We start from the raw sequence: 14242 nt of genomic DNA on the forward strand, positions 1-14242 counted from the left end.
GGGCGAAAGGGGCCCCAGGTGCAAACTTATAAGAGCGGAGGGCGCGTTTTGAATGGTCGGTCGCAGATTTTCACGTGTACATTTTTATTCCTTGTATTTCAGACTTTCAGTAAAGTCTTAAGTTTAATTTCAATGTTTATTACCAAAGCAAATAATATTTGTAGTTCATTTGCCATAATAATTAATTAATTCGTCAATTAATTAATCAATACTTGAAGTCATTCAAATTATTATTCATTAATTAATATTAATTGTATGAGAGGGGGCTAAGGTTTTGTCTTCCGCCCCGGGCGACCGTAAGTTTAGTTACGCCACTGTATAGCGATTGTCGTGTACTAGTTTCACGTATCGAAAACCCTCGTCGCCATTGCTAATTATTTTGAAATCGGACACTCAGAAGACAGAAGTTTAAGCGGAAAATTTTCGCTCCTCTCTTTCCGCTCTTTTTTGAGCGGTAAAATTTTCGCTCTCATTTTTCCGCTCTTTTTTTGAGCGGTTAAATCGGCGCTCCTCTCTTTCCGCTCTTTTTTGAGCGGTAAAATTTTCGCTCCTCTCTTTTCGCTCTTTTTTGAGCGGTAAAATTTTCGCTCCTCTCTTTTCGCTCTTTTTTGAGGGGTAAAATTTTCGCTCCTCTCTTTTCGCTCTTTTTTTGATAGGTAAAATTTCGCTCTTTTTTTTTCGCTCTTTTTTGAGCGGTAAAATTTTCGCTTTTTTTCCACTCTTTTTTGAGCGGTAAAATTGTCGCTCTTTTTTTCCGCTCTTTTTTGAGCGGTAAAATTTTCGCTCCTCTCATTTTTGTTTTGCGCTCTTTTAAAAAGATATTTTACCGTTCATTTTCGCTCATAATAACAAATCCGCTCACACTGATTCTGAGGTCTCGCTTGAGCTTTTCTAGAGTGCGGTTGCCGATTTTTCCGCTCCGTTTTTCTAGTCTCTTTTGGCGTTTAAGCCTAGGCTTAGTGTTTATTTTAAATATATTTGCTTTTCTATAATCTCAGTTTATTGAGTTATTTATTAATTTTAATCTTTGACCCTGCATTGCAGGGTCTGTAACCCCTTTAACTAATTTTAATTATGGAAGTTTTACGACGTACGGTTTTCGTCGCTTCTGAAGCGACGGCCGTTAATTTGGTAGAAGATGATTTGAAAGAGCATTTTGGTTTGGATTCCTATTCGTCAGTGGTCGCTACTTTGGGTGGCTTTTTCGTCACATTTATTACATTGGAAGATGCGGATACTTGCGTTGAACATGGAGTTTTGATGACGTTATCGTTGTCCTATTCCTTTGGTCACCACGCGCTTCCGACATACTGATCTGTTTCGCTTCAAAAGTGCCTTAAATCTTGTCGATGTCTGGAGGGACACACACCCCCATGTTTTCGACTGGTCATGGGCTGGTTATGTTTTTGGGAACTATGTACAATCTCGGATCGATTATATTTTTGTACCGGCGTCGGAGCGTAAGAATGTAAAGCTTTGCCAAATTATACCATGTTCACTTACGGATCATAAACTAGTCGAACTCCGCTTCAATTTGGACGGTGTCGCTATGGGCCCGGGCACATGGTCTTTCAACGCGAGCTTCCTCGACTTAGACTCGTATCGCGACGCGGTGGCTCGTATTATTCGTCGAAGTCGTACGTGGCCGGAATTTTCTACGTCGGTTATTGACTGGTACGAAAAGTTAAAGTCTTCTTTGCGTGATCACGCGATGTTTTTTGGTAAAATACAAGTGGCGCGCTCGCGCGATCATCGTACGGCTTTACGGTTAGCGGTGGTCCGCGCTCAGGAGGACTTTACGAATGGACTAATTGACGTGGTGGAGTTAACTTCCAAGGTGGACGATCTGAAATTGTTCGACCGGAATGTCCTTCGTGGAGCTGTAGCTCGTTCTAATCAACTGTGGCGCACAGAGGGTGAACGGCCTACGGCGTATTTTTTACGCCTTGAGAAGTATCGCCAAAGTAAGAAAAATTTACGATACATTTATTCCGCGTCCCAAACTCTTCTCGAGGATCCGTTATGTGTCAGGCGCAGGGTTTTTGAACATTTTAGCGACATGTACCGCGGTAGACCTACTAATAACGCCAGTGCTGAAGAATACGTATCATATATCCCGACCCGGTTGTCGGAGGCCGATTTCGCTATCTGCGAGAGTTCAGTGACTTGGGCGGATGTAACCTTAAGCCTCCGGAACCTTCCAAATGGTAAGAGTCCCGGAAAAGATGGCCTAACTAATGAGTTTTGGAAGTTTATTTTCCCGCAAATCAAGGACGAATTTTTAGCGTGAATTGCCTTTTGTCAAAGTGAGGGCCGTTTGCCTCCGAGTATGAAAGAAGGCATGATCGTTCTGCTTCCGAAGACTGGCGACTTGCGGCACATATCTAATTGGCGTCCAATTACCCTCTTAAATGCGGATTATAAGATTTTCGCGAAAATCCAGGCAATGCGACTTTCAGCGGTCTTACCAACGATAATTTCTGATCGTCAAACGGGAGCCATCAAAGGTCGCGGGTCATTTAGTACCCCCGCGCTTTTATTGGACACGATTGAGTATCTCAATCGCGTGAACACTAGCGGAATTCTTTTGAAGTTGGATTTAGCCAAAGCGTTTGATTGTGTTTCTTGGCCATATTTATTCGCTGTCTCGCGCGCTTTCGGTTTCGGTCCCACTTTTTGCGGCTGGATTCAAACCTTTCTTATCGGTAGTCGGTCGTGCTTGAAGATAAACGGTTATTTAACCGATTTTTTCCAACTCGGTCGTTCGGTTCGTCAAGGTTGTCCGCTGAGCCCACTTTTATACGTGCTGACGTCGGAAGCCTTGTGTTTCGCGTTAGAGAGTCGTCAAGCGATTGTCCGGGTCAATTGGCCTGGTCTTCATTCGGCCCCGTTATTGCGCATCCACGTCGATGACAACACTGTAGTCGTTCGGAACCGGAAATCGGTTGAAGAAGTTGTGGCCGAGTATCACCGCTTTTCGGAAGGATCGGGCGCGGTATTAAATCTGAGCAAGTGTCGCGGATTATGGCTAGGGTCGGAACGCGCTAATGTCCCCGAGGTCATTTCCGGCATTACTATTTCTTTTGAACCGCTCGAGGTTCTCGGCGTGTATATTGGTTCATCGTATACCGATACGATTGATCTAAATTGGACTTCACGTTTAGAAAAATTCAAGAAAGTCTTACGGGTTTGGCAGGCGCGGCGTTGGACGGTTACCGGAAAGGTTATCTTAATTATTACTTTGGCCATGTCGCTTTTGAATCATACTCTTCGCTCGGTTCCGTTTCCTGATAGTATAGCCGTTCAGTTACGCAAAGTCGCGCTGGACTTCCAATGGGGGTCTCGGGCTTATCAAGTTTCGTATACCACTCTCACGCGCCCTAGCGGCCCTACTCGTCTGGGTGGCTATGGACTGGTCGATCTAAAATGGAAGACTTACGCTTTCCGCTTCCGGGAGTTGCAGACTATTCTTTCTCCGGAAAGCCCTTCGGCTCAGCGAGATCTCGTGATTGCCCTTTTAAACCCATTTGACGGAACGGCAAGTCCCGGTATCAACATTCTGCGTTGCGTGTTACCTCAGTCGTGGCTCAGTCGGCTTTCTCCGCGTTATCGAGAAATGTGGATCGCGTGGCGGACGTTTATTGACTCCCAGAATATGCGACTCCAGCTATCTGAGAATCTGTTACACGAACCGGTTTTCTACGGTAGGCACATTAACTTGCCCGACTTATCGTATCGACAGCGCCTTCCTTTTCTGTCTCACGGTCTACTATGTCTTCGCGAGTTTTGTTACGAGGTTATACCTGGCTTTTTACCGGAAGTCAGTATGTTAGAACTGTGCGATATTTCTAACTCTGAAGTGCCCGCGTCGGCAGTCCTGCGTGATTATTCGGTCATTAAAAGTGCGCTACCCCAGAATTTTTTGGCCCGGGTACACGCTATTTCGAATGCGCAGCTGTCCAGTCCCGAGATTAAGATTGATGCTCCGAATGGATCTATCTACGACTATGCATCCGCCTCGGTAAAGGAACTATATCATCGGTATCTTACGATTGGCACTTCTGAATCAGCCGGTGAACTCAAATGGCGGGAATATTTCGGGGGTCCATTACCCGAACCAGGGTGGAATTGGCTAAAAGGAAAATTGTTGGGTCCCGAACAACGAGATACTAATTATAAAATTGTCCATCGCGCTTATTTTCTAAATGCCCGTTTACATGCCTTTGATCCACAGGCTTCTGCAGACTGTACATTTTGTAAGGGTGCGGATAAAAATTTAGGGCATTTACTATTAGACTGTCGCGTAGTAAATAGTTGGTGGTTGTGGTTGTTCGTGGAAAAACTAAAAATAAAAGTTAATTGGTTCACTACCCCGGGATATGTTCGAAATGTATTTCTTGTTTTTCAAGGTAAATGCCCTTTAAATATCAATCCTCTCGAGCGGAAAGTTTTGCACTTTTTAATATCCATATTTAAATATTTTATACTCGATAGTATATCTTTTTATACAACCCATGATAATGTCCCGCTCTTTATTGTGAAAAAAACGATTTATCGCTAAAATTAGGAGTGAAATAAGTAAAACCATAGCAATTTATAAAGATAAGGAAAAAGAATTTTGTTAAAAATATTTTAAGACTCAAGGGTGAATATTTTAATATTTATTTATTTATTTATTTATTGGAAACAAAAAAAAAAGAAATGTCCAGATATCTTACATTTTGATTTTAATTGGGTATTGTAAAGAAAAATAAATTTGCTAATATGTTGTGAAAAATATTTAAAAAATTCTAATTTAACAGTGTGAATATTTTTTAAACGTAAATCAGAATGTTTTAAGGGGTTTAAATATTGTGCTTTAATTGCTTTCATATATATCGCATTCCAAAAGTGTATTTGTTTGTTTTTTTGGTTAATATATATCACCACATTAGCATACCTGTATTTTTATAATAGTTGCTCTTGTTTTGTCAAAATTGCTTTCGAAATTTAGTGATATACATCAACAATGTATTTTTTAATGATATTATTAAAAAAAAGGGCCTGTCTTGTAAACAGGAGATCGCGAGTTCGATTCTCGCCGTGGCCTACCACCTTTCTTACTTTCTTTTTAATATATTTTTCATATTATAACAAGAATTACGCCGGTCCCGAGGCCGCGTGGCTAGTGGTTAAGGCGCCTGTCTTGTAAACAGGAGATCGCGGGTTCGATTCTCGCCGTGGCCTACTACCTTTCTTACTTGCTTTTTAATATATTTTTCATATTATAATAAGTATTACACTGGTCCCGAGGCCGCGTGGCTTAGTGGTTAAGGCGCCTGTCTTGTAAACAGAAGATCGCGGGTTCGATTCTCGCCGTGGCCTACCACCTTTCTTATTTTCTTTTTAATATATTTTTCATATTATAACAAGTATTACACCGGTCCCGAGGCCGCGTGGCTTAGTGGTTAAGGCGCCTGTCTTGTAAACAGAAGATCGCGGGTTCGATTCTCACCGTGGCTTACTACCTTTCTTACTTGCTTTTTAATATATTTTTCATATTATAATAAGAATTGCATCGGTTCCGAGGCCGCGTGGCTTAGTGGTTAAGGCGCCTGTCTGGTAAACTGGAGATCGCGGGTTCGATTCTCGACGTGGCCTACTACCTTTCTTACTTTCTTTTAAATATATTTTTCATATTATAATAAGAATAACACCGGTCCCGAGGCCGCGTGGCTTAGTGGTTAAGGCGCCTGTCTTGTAAGCAGGAGATCGCGGGTTCGATTCTCACCGTGGCCTACTACCTTTCTTACTTGCTTTTTAATATATTTTTCATATTATAATAAGAATAACACCGGTCCCGAGGCCGCGTGGCTTAGTGGTTAAGGCGCCTGTCTTGTAAGCAGAAGATCGCGGGTTCGATTCTCGCCGTGGCCTACCACCTTTCTTACTTGCTTTTTAATATATTTTTCATATTATAATAAGAATTACGCCTGTTCCGAGGCCGCGTGGCTTATTGGTTAAGGCGCCTGTCTTGTAAGCAGGAGATCGCGGGTTCGATTCTCGCCGTGGCCTACCACCTTTCTTACTTTCTTTTAAATATATTTTTCATATTATAATAAGAATTGCATCGGTTCCGAGGCCGCGTGGCTTAGTGGTTAAGGCGCCTGTCTGGTAAACTGGAGATCGCGGGTTCGATTCTCACCGTGGCCTACTACCTTTCTTACTTGCTTTTTAATATATTTTTCATATTATAATAAGAATAACACCGGTCCCGAGGCCGCGTGGCTTAGTGGTTAAGGCGCCTGTCTTGTAAGCAGGAGATCGCGGGTTCGATTCTCGCCGTGGCCTACCACCTTTCTTACTTTCTTTTTAATATATTTTTCATATTATAATAAGAATTGCGGCGGTTCCGAGGCCGCGTGGCTTAGTGGTTAAGGCGCCTGTCTTGTAAACAGGAGATCGTGAGTTAGATTCTCGACGTGGCCTACCACCTTTCTTTCTTTCTATTTAATATATTTTTCATATTATAACAAGAATTACACGTGTTCCGAGACCGCGTGGCTTAGTGGTTAAGGCGCCTGTCTTGTAAACAGGAGATCGTGAGTTAGATTCTCGCCGTGGCCTACCACCTTTCTTATTTTCTTTTTAATATATTTTTCATATTATAACAAGTATTACACCGGTCCCGAGGCCGCGTGGCTTAGTGGTTAAGGCGCCTGTCTTGTAAACAGAAGATCGCGGGTTCGATTCTCACCGTGGCTTACTACCTTTCTTACTTGCTTTTTAATATACTTTTCATATTATAATAAGAATTGCATCGGTTCCGAGGCCGCGTGGCTTAGTGGTTAAGGCGCCTGTCTGGTAAACTGGAGATCGCGGGTTCGATTCTCGACGTGGCCTACTACCTTTCTTACTTTCTTTTAAATATATTTTTCATATTATAATAAGAATAACACCGGTCCTGAGGCCGCGTGGCTAGTGGTTAAGGCGCCTGTCTTGTAAACAGGAGATCGTGAGTTCGATTCTCGCCGTGGCCTACCACCTCTTTACTTTCTTTTTAATAATTTTTTCATATTATAACAAGATTTACGCCGGTCATGAGGCCGCGTGGCTAGTGGTTAAGGCGCCTGTCTTGTAAACAGGAGATCGTGAGTTCCATTCTCGCAGTGGCCTACCACCTCTTTACTTTCTTTTTAATAATTTTTTCATATTATAACAAGATTTACGCCGGTCCCGAGGACGCGTGGCTAGTGGTTAAGGCGCCTGTCTTGTAAACAGGGGATCGCGGGTTCGATTCTCGCCGTGGCCTACTACCTTTCTTACTTTCTTTTAAATATATTTTTCATATTATAATAAGAATAACACCGGTACCGAGGCCGCGTGGCTTAGTGGTTAAGGCGCCTGTCTTGTAAACAGGAGATCGCGGGTTCGATTCTCGCCGTGGCCTACCACCTTTCTTACTTTCTTTTAAATATATTTTTCATATTATAATAAGAATTACACCGTTACCGAGGCCGCGTGGCTTAGTGGTTAAGGCGCCTGTCTTGTAAACAGAAGATCGCGGGTTCGATTCTCGCCGTGGCCTACCACCTTTCTTTTAAGTATATTTTTCATATTATAATAAGTATCACACCGGTCCCGAGGCCGCGTGGCTTAGTGGTTAAGGCGCCTGTCTTGTAAACAGGAGATCGCGGGTTCGATTCTCGTCTTGGCCTACTACCTTTCTTATTTGCTTTTTAATACATTTTTCATATTATAATAAGAATTACGCATGTTCCGAGGCCGCGTGGCTTAGTGGTTAAGGCGCCTGTCTTGTGAACAGGATATCGTGATTTCGATTCTCGCCGTGGCCTACCACCTCTTTACTTTCTTTTTAATAATTTTTTCATATTATAACAAGATTTACGCCGGTCCCGAGGCCGCGTGGCTAGTGGTTAAGGCGCCTGTCTTGTAAACAGGAGATCGCGGGTTCGATTCTCGCCGTGGCCTACCACCTTTCTTACTTTCTTTTAAATATATTTTTCATATTTTAATAAGAATTACACTGTTATCGAGGCCGCGTGGCTTAGTGGTTAAGGCGCCTGTCTTGTAAACAGGAGATCGCGGGTTCGATTCTCGCCGTGGCCTACCACCTTTCTTAATTTCTTTTAAATATATTTTTCATATTATAATAAGAATTACGCCTGTTCCGAAGCCGCCTGGCTTAGTGGTTAAGGCGCCTGTCTTGTAAACAGAAGATCGCGGGTTCGATTCTCGCCGTGGCCTACCACCTTTCTTACTTTCTTTTAAATAAATTTTTCATATTATAATAAGTATTACACCGGTCCCGAGGCCGCGTGGCTTAGTGGTTAAGGCGCCTGTCTTGTAAACAGGAGATCGTGAGTTCGATTCTCGCCGTGGCCTACCACCTTTCTTACTTTCTTTTCAATATATTTTTCATATTATAATAAGTATTAGTCCGGTCCTGAGGCCGCGTGGTTTAGTGGTTAAGGCGCCTGTCTTGTAAACCGGAGCTCGCGAGTTCGATCCTCGCCGTGGCCTACTACCTTTCTTACTTGCTTTTTAATATATTTTTCATATTATAATAAGAATTGCGGCGGTTCCGAGGCCGCGTGGCTTAGTGGTTAAGGGGCCTGTCTTGTAAACAGGAGATCGCGGGTTCGATTCTCGCCGTGGCCTACCACCTTTCTTAATTCTTTTAAATATATTTTTCATATTATAATAAGAATTATACCGTTACCGAGGCCGCGTGGCTTAGTGGTTAAGGCGCCTGTCTTGTAAACAGGAGATCGCGGGTTCGATTCTCGCCGTGGCCTACCACCTTTCTTTCTTTCTTTTTAATATATTTTTCATATTATAACAAGAATTACACCTGTTCCGAGACCGCGTGGCTTAGTGGTTAAGGCGCCTGTCTTGTAAACAGAAGATCGCGGGTTCGATTTTCGCCGTGGCCTACCACCTTTCTTTTAAGTATATTTTTCATATTATAATAAGTATCACACCGGGCCCGAGGCCGCGTGGCTTAGTGGTTAAGGCGCCTGTCTTGTAAACAGGAGATCGCGGGTTCGATTCTCGCCGTGGCCTACCACCTTTCTTATTTGCTTTTTAATACATTTTTCATATTATAACAAGAATTACGCATGTTCCGAGGCCGCGTGGCTTAGTGGTTAAGGCGCCTGTCTTGTAAACAGGAGATCGCGGGTTCGATTCTCGCCGTGGCCTACCACCTTTCTTTCTTGCTTTTTAATATATTTTTCATATTATAAAAAGAATTACACCTGTTCCGAGACCGCGTGGCTTAGTGGTTAAGGCGCCTGTCTTGTAAACAGGAGATCGCGGGTTCGATTCTCGCCGTGGCCTACCACCTTTCTTTCTTGCTTTTTAATATATTTTTCATATTATAATAAGAATAACACCGGTCCCGAGGCCGCGTGGCTTAGTGGTTAAGGCGCCTGTCTTGTAAACAGGAGATCGCGGGTTCGATTCTCGCCGTGGCCTACCACCTCTTTACTTTCTTTTTAATAATTTTTTCATATTATAACAAGATTTACGCCAGTCCCGAGGCCGCGTGGCTAGTGGTTAAGGCGCCTGTCTTGCAAACAGGATCTCGTGATTTCGATTCTCGCCGTGGCCTACAATCTTTCTTACTTGCTTTTTAATATATTTTTCATATTATAAAAAGAATTACTCTTGTTCCGAGACCGCGTGGCTTAGTGGTTAAGGCGACTGTCTTGTAAACAGGAGATCGCGGGTTCGATTCTCGCCGTGGCCTACCACCTTTCTTTCTTGCTTTTTAATATATTTTTCATATTATAATAAGAATAACACCGGTCCCGAGGCCGCGTGGCTTAGTGGTTAAGGCGCCTGTCTTGTAAGCAGGAGATTGCGGGGTCTATTCTCGCCGTGGCCTACCACCTTTCTTACTTTCTTTTAAATATATTTTTCATATTATAATAAGTATTACACTGGTCCCGAGGCCGCGTGGCTTAGTGGTTAAGGCGCCTGTCTTGTAAACCGGATATCGTGATTTCGATTCTCGCCGTGGCCTACCACCTTTCTTACTTGCTTTTTAATATATTTTTCATATTATAATAAGAATTACGTTTGTTCCGAGACCGCGTGGCTTGGTGGTTAAGGCGCCTGTCTTGTAAACAGTAGATCGTGAGTTCGATTCTCGCCGTGGCCTACCACCTTTCTTTACCACTAAGCCACGCGGCCACGGAACCGACGCAATTCTTATTAGAAAATGAAAAAGAAATTAAAGAGATAGTTCGAAAGGTGGTAGGCCACGGCGAGAATCGAACTCACGATCTCCTGTTTACAAGACAGGCGTTTTAACCACTAAGCCACGCGGCCACGGAACCGACGCAATTCTTATTAGAAAATGAAATTAAAGAGATAGTTCGAAAGGTGGTAGGCCACGGCGAGAATCGAACTCGCGATCTCCTGTTTACAAGACAGGCGCTTTAACCACTAAGCCACGCGGCCACGTAAGCGCCGAAGTTCTTATTAGAATATGAAAAAGAAATTAAAGAGATATTTCGAAAGGTGGTAGGCCACGGCGAGAATCGAACTCGCGATCTCCTGTTTACAAGATAGGTGCTTTAACCACTAAGCCACGCGGCCACGGAACCGACGCAATTCTTATAATAAATTGAAAAAGAAATTAAAGAGATAGTTCGAAAGGTGGTAGACCACGGCGAGAGTCGAACTCGCGATCTCCTGTTTACAAGACAGTAGCTTTAACCACTAAGCCACGCGGCCACGTAAGCGCCGAAGTTCTTATTAGAATATGAAAAAGAAATTAAAGAGATTTTTCGAAAGGTGGTAGGCCACGGTGAGAATCGAACTCGCGATCTCCTGTTTACAAGACAGGCGCTTAAACCACTAAGCCACGCGGTAACGGAACTGACGCAATTCTTATTAGAATATGAAAAAGAAATTAAAGAGATATTTCGAAAGGTGGTAGGCCACGGCTAGAATTGAACTCGCGATCTCCTGTTTACAAGACAGGCGCTTTAACCACTTAGCCACGCGGCCACGTAAGCGCCGAAGTTCTTATTAGAATATGAAAAAGAAATTAAAGAGATATTTCAAAAGGTGGTAGGCCACGGCGAGAATCGAACTCGCGATCTCCTGTTTACAAGACAGGCGCTTTAAACACTAAGCCACGCGTCCACGGAACCGACGCAATTCTTATAAGAATATGAAAAAGAAATTAAAGAAATAGTTCGAAAGGTGGTAGGCCACGGTGAGAATCGAACTCGCGATCTCCTGTTTACAAGACCGGCGCTTAAACCACTAAGTCACGCGGCCACGGAACCGATGCAAATCTTATTAGAATATGACAAAGAAATAAAAGAGATAGTTCGAAAGGGGGTAGGCCACGTTGAGAATCGAACTCGCGATCTCCTGTTTACAAGACAGGCGCTTTAACCACTAAGCCATGCGGCCACGGAACCGATGCAATTCTTATTAGAATATGAAAAATAAATAAAAGAGATAGCTCGAAAGGGGGTAGGCCACGTTGAGAATCGAACTCGCGATCTCCTGTTTACAAGACAGGCGCTTTAACCACTAAGCCATGCGGCCACGGAACCGAAGGAATTCTTATTAGAAAACGAAAAAGAAATTAAAGAGATATTTCGAAAGGTGGTAGGCCACGGCGAGAATCGAACTCGCGATCTCCTGTTTACAAGACAGGCGCTTTAGCCACTAAGCCACGCGGCCACGGAACCGATGCAATTCTTATTAGAAAACGAAAAATAAATTAAAGAGATATTTCAAAAGGTGGTAGGCCACGGCGAGAGTCGAACTCGCGATCTCCTGTTTACAAGACAGGCGCTTGAACCACTAAGCCACGCGGCCACGTAAGCGCCGCAATTCTTATTATAATATGAAAAAGAAATTAAAGAGATAGTTCGAAAGGTGGTAGGCCACGGTGAGAATCGAACTCGCGATCTCCTGTTTACAAGACAGGCGCTTTAACCACTAAGCCACGTGGCCACGTAAGCGCCGCAATTCTTATTAGAATATGAAAAAGAAATTAAAGAGATAGTTCGAAAGGTGGTAGACCACGGCGAGAATCGAACTCGCGATCTCTTGTTTACAAGACAGGCGCTTTAGCCACTAAGCCACGCGGCCACGGAACGGAAGCAATTCTTATTAGAAAATGAAAAAGAAATTAAAGAGATAGTTCGAAAGGTGGTAGGCCATGGAGAGAATCGAACTCGCGATCTCCTGTTTACATGACAGGCGCTTTAACCACTAAGCCACGCGGCCACGGAACCGACGCAATTCTTATTAGAAAATGAAAAAGAAATTAAAGAGATAGTTCGAAAGGTGGTAGGCCACGGCGAGAATCGAACTCACGATCTCCTGTTTACAAGACAGGCGTTTTAACCACTAAGCCACGCGGCCACGGAACCGACGCAATTCTTATTAGAAAATGAAAAAGAAATTAAAGAGATAGTTCGAAAGGTGGTAGGCCACGGCGAGAATCGAACTCGCGATCTCCTGTTTACAAGACAGGCGCTTTAACCACTAAGCCACGCGGCCACGGAACCGATGCAATTCTTATTAGAATATGAAAAAGAAATTAAAGAAATAGTTCGAATGGTGGTAGGCCACGGTTAGAATCGAACTCGCGATCTCCTGTTTACATGACAGGCGCTTTAACCACTAAGCCACGCGGTGACGGAACCGACGCAATTCTTAAAATAAATTGAAAAAGAAATTAAAGAGATAGTTCAAAAGGTGGTAGGCCACGGTGAGAATCGAACTCGCGATCTCCTGTTTACAAGACAGGCGCTTGAACCACTAAGCCACGCGGCCACGTAAGCGCCGCAATTCTTATTAGAATATGAAAAAGAAATTAAAGAGATAGTTCGAAAGGTGGTAGGCCACGGTGAGAATCGAACTCGCGATCTCCTGTTTACAAGACAGGCGCTTTAACCACTAAGCCACGTGGCCACGTAAGCGCCGCAATTCTTATTAGAATATGAAAAAGAAATTAAAGAGATAGTTCGAAAGGTGGTAGACCACGGCGAGAATCGAACTCGCGATCTCTTGTTTACAAGACAGGCGCTTTAGCCACTAAGCCACGCGGCCTCGGAACGGAAGCAATTCTTATTAGAAAATGAAAAAGAAATTAAAGAGATAGTTCGAAAGGTGGTAGGCCATGGAGAGAATCGAACTCGCGATCTCCTGTTTACATGACAGGCGCTTTAACCACTAAGCCACGCGGCCACGGAACCGACGCAATTCTTATTAGAAAATGAAAAAGAAATTAAAGAGATAGTTCAAAAGGTGGTAGGCCACGGTGAGAATCGAACTCGCGATCTCCTGTTTACAAGACAGGCGCTTTAACCACTAAGCCATGCGGCCACGGAACCGAAGCAATTCTTATTAGAAAACGAAAAAGAAATTAAAAAGATATTTCGAAAGGTGGTAGGCCACGGCGAGAATCGAACTCGCGATCTCCTGTTTACAAGACAGGCGCTTTAGCCACTAAGCCACGCGGCCACGGAACCGATGCAATTCTTATTAGAAAACGAAAAATAAATTAAAGAGATATTTCAAAAGGTGGTAGGCCACGGCGAGAGTCGAACTCGCGATCTCCTGTTTACAAGACAGGCGCTTGAACCACTAAGCCACGCGGCCACGTAAGCGCCGCAATTCTTATTAGAATATGAAAAAGAAATTAAAGAGATAGTTCGAAAGGTGGTAGGCCACGGTGAGAATCGAACTCGCGATCTCCTGTTTACAAGACAGGCGCTTTAACCACTAAGCCACGTGGCCACGTAAGCGCCGCAATTCTTATTAGAATATGAAAAAGAAATTAAAGAGATAGTTCGAAAGGTGGTAGACCACGGCGAGAATCGAACTCGCGATTTCTTGTTTACAAGACAGGCGCTTTAGCCACTAAGCCACGCGGCCACGGAACGGAAGCAATTCTTATTAGAAAATGAAAAAGAAATTAAAGAGATAGTTCGAAAGGTGGTAGGCCACGGCGAGAATCGAACTCACGATCTCCTGTTTACAAGACAGGCGTTTTAACCACTAAGCCACGCGGCCACGGAATCGACGCAATTCTTATTAGAAAATGAAAAAGAAATTAAAGAGATAGTTCGAAAGGTGGTAGGCCACGGCGAGAATCGAACTCACGATCTCCTGTTTACAAGACAGGCGTTTTAACCACTAAGCCACGCGGCCACGGAATCGACGCAATTCTTATTAGAAAATGAAAAAGAAATTAAAG

General features: G+C 43.5%; 48 non-coding genes across 48 annotated transcripts; 26 read left to right on the forward strand and 22 right to left on the reverse strand.

Moving 5' to 3' along the window:
* Window positions 1-5154: 5154 nt before the first annotated feature.
* TRNAT-UGU (transfer RNA threonine (anticodon UGU)) lies at window positions 5155-5226 on the forward strand. Its single transcript has one exon. It is a non-coding gene; the product is annotated as a tRNA-Thr (tRNA).
* A 65-nt stretch (window positions 5227-5291) lies between these two features.
* TRNAT-UGU (transfer RNA threonine (anticodon UGU)) lies at window positions 5292-5364 on the forward strand. Its single transcript has one exon. It is a non-coding gene; the product is annotated as a tRNA-Thr (tRNA).
* Window positions 5365-5567: 203 nt separating this feature from the next.
* TRNAT-GGU (transfer RNA threonine (anticodon GGU)) lies at window positions 5568-5640 on the forward strand. The gene has a single exon. It is a non-coding gene; the product is annotated as a tRNA-Thr (tRNA).
* A 65-nt stretch (window positions 5641-5705) lies between these two features.
* Window positions 5706-5778, forward strand: TRNAT-UGU (transfer RNA threonine (anticodon UGU)). Its single transcript has one exon. It is a non-coding gene; the product is annotated as a tRNA-Thr (tRNA).
* A 65-nt stretch (window positions 5779-5843) lies between these two features.
* On the forward strand, window positions 5844-5916 carry TRNAT-UGU (transfer RNA threonine (anticodon UGU)). Its single transcript has one exon. It is a non-coding gene; the product is annotated as a tRNA-Thr (tRNA).
* Window positions 5917-5981: 65 nt separating this feature from the next.
* TRNAT-UGU (transfer RNA threonine (anticodon UGU)) lies at window positions 5982-6054 on the forward strand. Its single transcript has one exon. It is a non-coding gene; the product is annotated as a tRNA-Thr (tRNA).
* A 65-nt stretch (window positions 6055-6119) lies between these two features.
* Window positions 6120-6192, forward strand: TRNAT-GGU (transfer RNA threonine (anticodon GGU)). The gene has a single exon. It is a non-coding gene; the product is annotated as a tRNA-Thr (tRNA).
* Window positions 6193-6257: 65 nt separating this feature from the next.
* TRNAT-UGU (transfer RNA threonine (anticodon UGU)) lies at window positions 6258-6330 on the forward strand. Its single transcript has one exon. It is a non-coding gene; the product is annotated as a tRNA-Thr (tRNA).
* A 65-nt stretch (window positions 6331-6395) lies between these two features.
* TRNAT-UGU (transfer RNA threonine (anticodon UGU)) lies at window positions 6396-6468 on the forward strand. Its single transcript has one exon. It is a non-coding gene; the product is annotated as a tRNA-Thr (tRNA).
* Window positions 6469-6533: 65 nt separating this feature from the next.
* Window positions 6534-6606, forward strand: TRNAT-UGU (transfer RNA threonine (anticodon UGU)). Its single transcript has one exon. It is a non-coding gene; the product is annotated as a tRNA-Thr (tRNA).
* Window positions 6607-6809: 203 nt separating this feature from the next.
* TRNAT-GGU (transfer RNA threonine (anticodon GGU)) lies at window positions 6810-6882 on the forward strand. Its single transcript has one exon. It is a non-coding gene; the product is annotated as a tRNA-Thr (tRNA).
* A 65-nt stretch (window positions 6883-6947) lies between these two features.
* On the forward strand, window positions 6948-7019 carry TRNAT-UGU (transfer RNA threonine (anticodon UGU)). The gene has a single exon. It is a non-coding gene; the product is annotated as a tRNA-Thr (tRNA).
* A 337-nt stretch (window positions 7020-7356) lies between these two features.
* On the forward strand, window positions 7357-7429 carry TRNAT-UGU (transfer RNA threonine (anticodon UGU)). The gene has a single exon. It is a non-coding gene; the product is annotated as a tRNA-Thr (tRNA).
* Window positions 7430-7494: 65 nt separating this feature from the next.
* Window positions 7495-7567, forward strand: TRNAT-UGU (transfer RNA threonine (anticodon UGU)). Its single transcript has one exon. It is a non-coding gene; the product is annotated as a tRNA-Thr (tRNA).
* A 57-nt stretch (window positions 7568-7624) lies between these two features.
* On the forward strand, window positions 7625-7697 carry TRNAT-UGU (transfer RNA threonine (anticodon UGU)). The gene has a single exon. It is a non-coding gene; the product is annotated as a tRNA-Thr (tRNA).
* A 65-nt stretch (window positions 7698-7762) lies between these two features.
* On the forward strand, window positions 7763-7835 carry TRNAT-UGU (transfer RNA threonine (anticodon UGU)). The gene has a single exon. It is a non-coding gene; the product is annotated as a tRNA-Thr (tRNA).
* Window positions 7836-7899: 64 nt separating this feature from the next.
* Window positions 7900-7971, forward strand: TRNAT-UGU (transfer RNA threonine (anticodon UGU)). The gene has a single exon. It is a non-coding gene; the product is annotated as a tRNA-Thr (tRNA).
* Window positions 7972-8036: 65 nt separating this feature from the next.
* On the forward strand, window positions 8037-8109 carry TRNAT-UGU (transfer RNA threonine (anticodon UGU)). The gene has a single exon. It is a non-coding gene; the product is annotated as a tRNA-Thr (tRNA).
* Window positions 8110-8312: 203 nt separating this feature from the next.
* On the forward strand, window positions 8313-8385 carry TRNAT-UGU (transfer RNA threonine (anticodon UGU)). The gene has a single exon. It is a non-coding gene; the product is annotated as a tRNA-Thr (tRNA).
* Window positions 8386-8588: 203 nt separating this feature from the next.
* On the forward strand, window positions 8589-8661 carry TRNAT-UGU (transfer RNA threonine (anticodon UGU)). Its single transcript has one exon. It is a non-coding gene; the product is annotated as a tRNA-Thr (tRNA).
* A 64-nt stretch (window positions 8662-8725) lies between these two features.
* On the forward strand, window positions 8726-8798 carry TRNAT-UGU (transfer RNA threonine (anticodon UGU)). Its single transcript has one exon. It is a non-coding gene; the product is annotated as a tRNA-Thr (tRNA).
* Window positions 8799-8993: 195 nt separating this feature from the next.
* On the forward strand, window positions 8994-9066 carry TRNAT-UGU (transfer RNA threonine (anticodon UGU)). Its single transcript has one exon. It is a non-coding gene; the product is annotated as a tRNA-Thr (tRNA).
* A 65-nt stretch (window positions 9067-9131) lies between these two features.
* Window positions 9132-9204, forward strand: TRNAT-UGU (transfer RNA threonine (anticodon UGU)). Its single transcript has one exon. It is a non-coding gene; the product is annotated as a tRNA-Thr (tRNA).
* A 65-nt stretch (window positions 9205-9269) lies between these two features.
* TRNAT-UGU (transfer RNA threonine (anticodon UGU)) lies at window positions 9270-9342 on the forward strand. The gene has a single exon. It is a non-coding gene; the product is annotated as a tRNA-Thr (tRNA).
* Window positions 9343-9407: 65 nt separating this feature from the next.
* Window positions 9408-9480, forward strand: TRNAT-UGU (transfer RNA threonine (anticodon UGU)). Its single transcript has one exon. It is a non-coding gene; the product is annotated as a tRNA-Thr (tRNA).
* A 201-nt stretch (window positions 9481-9681) lies between these two features.
* TRNAT-UGU (transfer RNA threonine (anticodon UGU)) lies at window positions 9682-9754 on the forward strand. The gene has a single exon. It is a non-coding gene; the product is annotated as a tRNA-Thr (tRNA).
* Window positions 9755-10265: 511 nt separating this feature from the next.
* TRNAT-UGU (transfer RNA threonine (anticodon UGU)) lies at window positions 10266-10338 on the reverse strand. The gene has a single exon. It is a non-coding gene; the product is annotated as a tRNA-Thr (tRNA).
* A 59-nt stretch (window positions 10339-10397) lies between these two features.
* TRNAT-UGU (transfer RNA threonine (anticodon UGU)) lies at window positions 10398-10470 on the reverse strand. Its single transcript has one exon. It is a non-coding gene; the product is annotated as a tRNA-Thr (tRNA).
* A 65-nt stretch (window positions 10471-10535) lies between these two features.
* Window positions 10536-10608, reverse strand: TRNAT-UGU (transfer RNA threonine (anticodon UGU)). The gene has a single exon. It is a non-coding gene; the product is annotated as a tRNA-Thr (tRNA).
* Window positions 10609-10673: 65 nt separating this feature from the next.
* Window positions 10674-10746, reverse strand: TRNAT-UGU (transfer RNA threonine (anticodon UGU)). The gene has a single exon. It is a non-coding gene; the product is annotated as a tRNA-Thr (tRNA).
* Window positions 10747-10949: 203 nt separating this feature from the next.
* TRNAT-UGU (transfer RNA threonine (anticodon UGU)) lies at window positions 10950-11022 on the reverse strand. Its single transcript has one exon. It is a non-coding gene; the product is annotated as a tRNA-Thr (tRNA).
* A 65-nt stretch (window positions 11023-11087) lies between these two features.
* On the reverse strand, window positions 11088-11160 carry TRNAT-UGU (transfer RNA threonine (anticodon UGU)). Its single transcript has one exon. It is a non-coding gene; the product is annotated as a tRNA-Thr (tRNA).
* Window positions 11161-11639: 479 nt separating this feature from the next.
* TRNAT-UGU (transfer RNA threonine (anticodon UGU)) lies at window positions 11640-11712 on the reverse strand. The gene has a single exon. It is a non-coding gene; the product is annotated as a tRNA-Thr (tRNA).
* A 65-nt stretch (window positions 11713-11777) lies between these two features.
* TRNAT-UGU (transfer RNA threonine (anticodon UGU)) lies at window positions 11778-11850 on the reverse strand. Its single transcript has one exon. It is a non-coding gene; the product is annotated as a tRNA-Thr (tRNA).
* A 65-nt stretch (window positions 11851-11915) lies between these two features.
* TRNAT-UGU (transfer RNA threonine (anticodon UGU)) lies at window positions 11916-11988 on the reverse strand. The gene has a single exon. It is a non-coding gene; the product is annotated as a tRNA-Thr (tRNA).
* A 65-nt stretch (window positions 11989-12053) lies between these two features.
* Window positions 12054-12126, reverse strand: TRNAT-UGU (transfer RNA threonine (anticodon UGU)). The gene has a single exon. It is a non-coding gene; the product is annotated as a tRNA-Thr (tRNA).
* A 203-nt stretch (window positions 12127-12329) lies between these two features.
* On the reverse strand, window positions 12330-12402 carry TRNAT-UGU (transfer RNA threonine (anticodon UGU)). Its single transcript has one exon. It is a non-coding gene; the product is annotated as a tRNA-Thr (tRNA).
* A 65-nt stretch (window positions 12403-12467) lies between these two features.
* Window positions 12468-12540, reverse strand: TRNAT-UGU (transfer RNA threonine (anticodon UGU)). The gene has a single exon. It is a non-coding gene; the product is annotated as a tRNA-Thr (tRNA).
* Window positions 12541-12743: 203 nt separating this feature from the next.
* On the reverse strand, window positions 12744-12816 carry TRNAT-UGU (transfer RNA threonine (anticodon UGU)). The gene has a single exon. It is a non-coding gene; the product is annotated as a tRNA-Thr (tRNA).
* Window positions 12817-12881: 65 nt separating this feature from the next.
* On the reverse strand, window positions 12882-12954 carry TRNAT-UGU (transfer RNA threonine (anticodon UGU)). The gene has a single exon. It is a non-coding gene; the product is annotated as a tRNA-Thr (tRNA).
* A 65-nt stretch (window positions 12955-13019) lies between these two features.
* On the reverse strand, window positions 13020-13092 carry TRNAT-UGU (transfer RNA threonine (anticodon UGU)). Its single transcript has one exon. It is a non-coding gene; the product is annotated as a tRNA-Thr (tRNA).
* Window positions 13093-13295: 203 nt separating this feature from the next.
* Window positions 13296-13368, reverse strand: TRNAT-UGU (transfer RNA threonine (anticodon UGU)). Its single transcript has one exon. It is a non-coding gene; the product is annotated as a tRNA-Thr (tRNA).
* A 65-nt stretch (window positions 13369-13433) lies between these two features.
* Window positions 13434-13506, reverse strand: TRNAT-UGU (transfer RNA threonine (anticodon UGU)). The gene has a single exon. It is a non-coding gene; the product is annotated as a tRNA-Thr (tRNA).
* A 65-nt stretch (window positions 13507-13571) lies between these two features.
* On the reverse strand, window positions 13572-13644 carry TRNAT-UGU (transfer RNA threonine (anticodon UGU)). The gene has a single exon. It is a non-coding gene; the product is annotated as a tRNA-Thr (tRNA).
* Window positions 13645-13709: 65 nt separating this feature from the next.
* TRNAT-UGU (transfer RNA threonine (anticodon UGU)) lies at window positions 13710-13782 on the reverse strand. The gene has a single exon. It is a non-coding gene; the product is annotated as a tRNA-Thr (tRNA).
* A 65-nt stretch (window positions 13783-13847) lies between these two features.
* On the reverse strand, window positions 13848-13920 carry TRNAT-UGU (transfer RNA threonine (anticodon UGU)). Its single transcript has one exon. It is a non-coding gene; the product is annotated as a tRNA-Thr (tRNA).
* Window positions 13921-13985: 65 nt separating this feature from the next.
* On the reverse strand, window positions 13986-14058 carry TRNAT-UGU (transfer RNA threonine (anticodon UGU)). The gene has a single exon. It is a non-coding gene; the product is annotated as a tRNA-Thr (tRNA).
* Window positions 14059-14123: 65 nt separating this feature from the next.
* On the reverse strand, window positions 14124-14196 carry TRNAT-UGU (transfer RNA threonine (anticodon UGU)). The gene has a single exon. It is a non-coding gene; the product is annotated as a tRNA-Thr (tRNA).
* Between the last annotated feature and the right edge of the window lie 46 nt (window positions 14197-14242).

The sequence above is a fragment of the Leiobunum rupestre genome, chromosome 3, assembly GCF_980474605.1.
Source record: "Leiobunum rupestre chromosome 3, qqLeiRupe1.1.hap1, whole genome shotgun sequence".
Classification (NCBI taxonomy): Eukaryota; Metazoa; Arthropoda; class Arachnida; order Opiliones; family Sclerosomatidae; genus Leiobunum; species Leiobunum rupestre.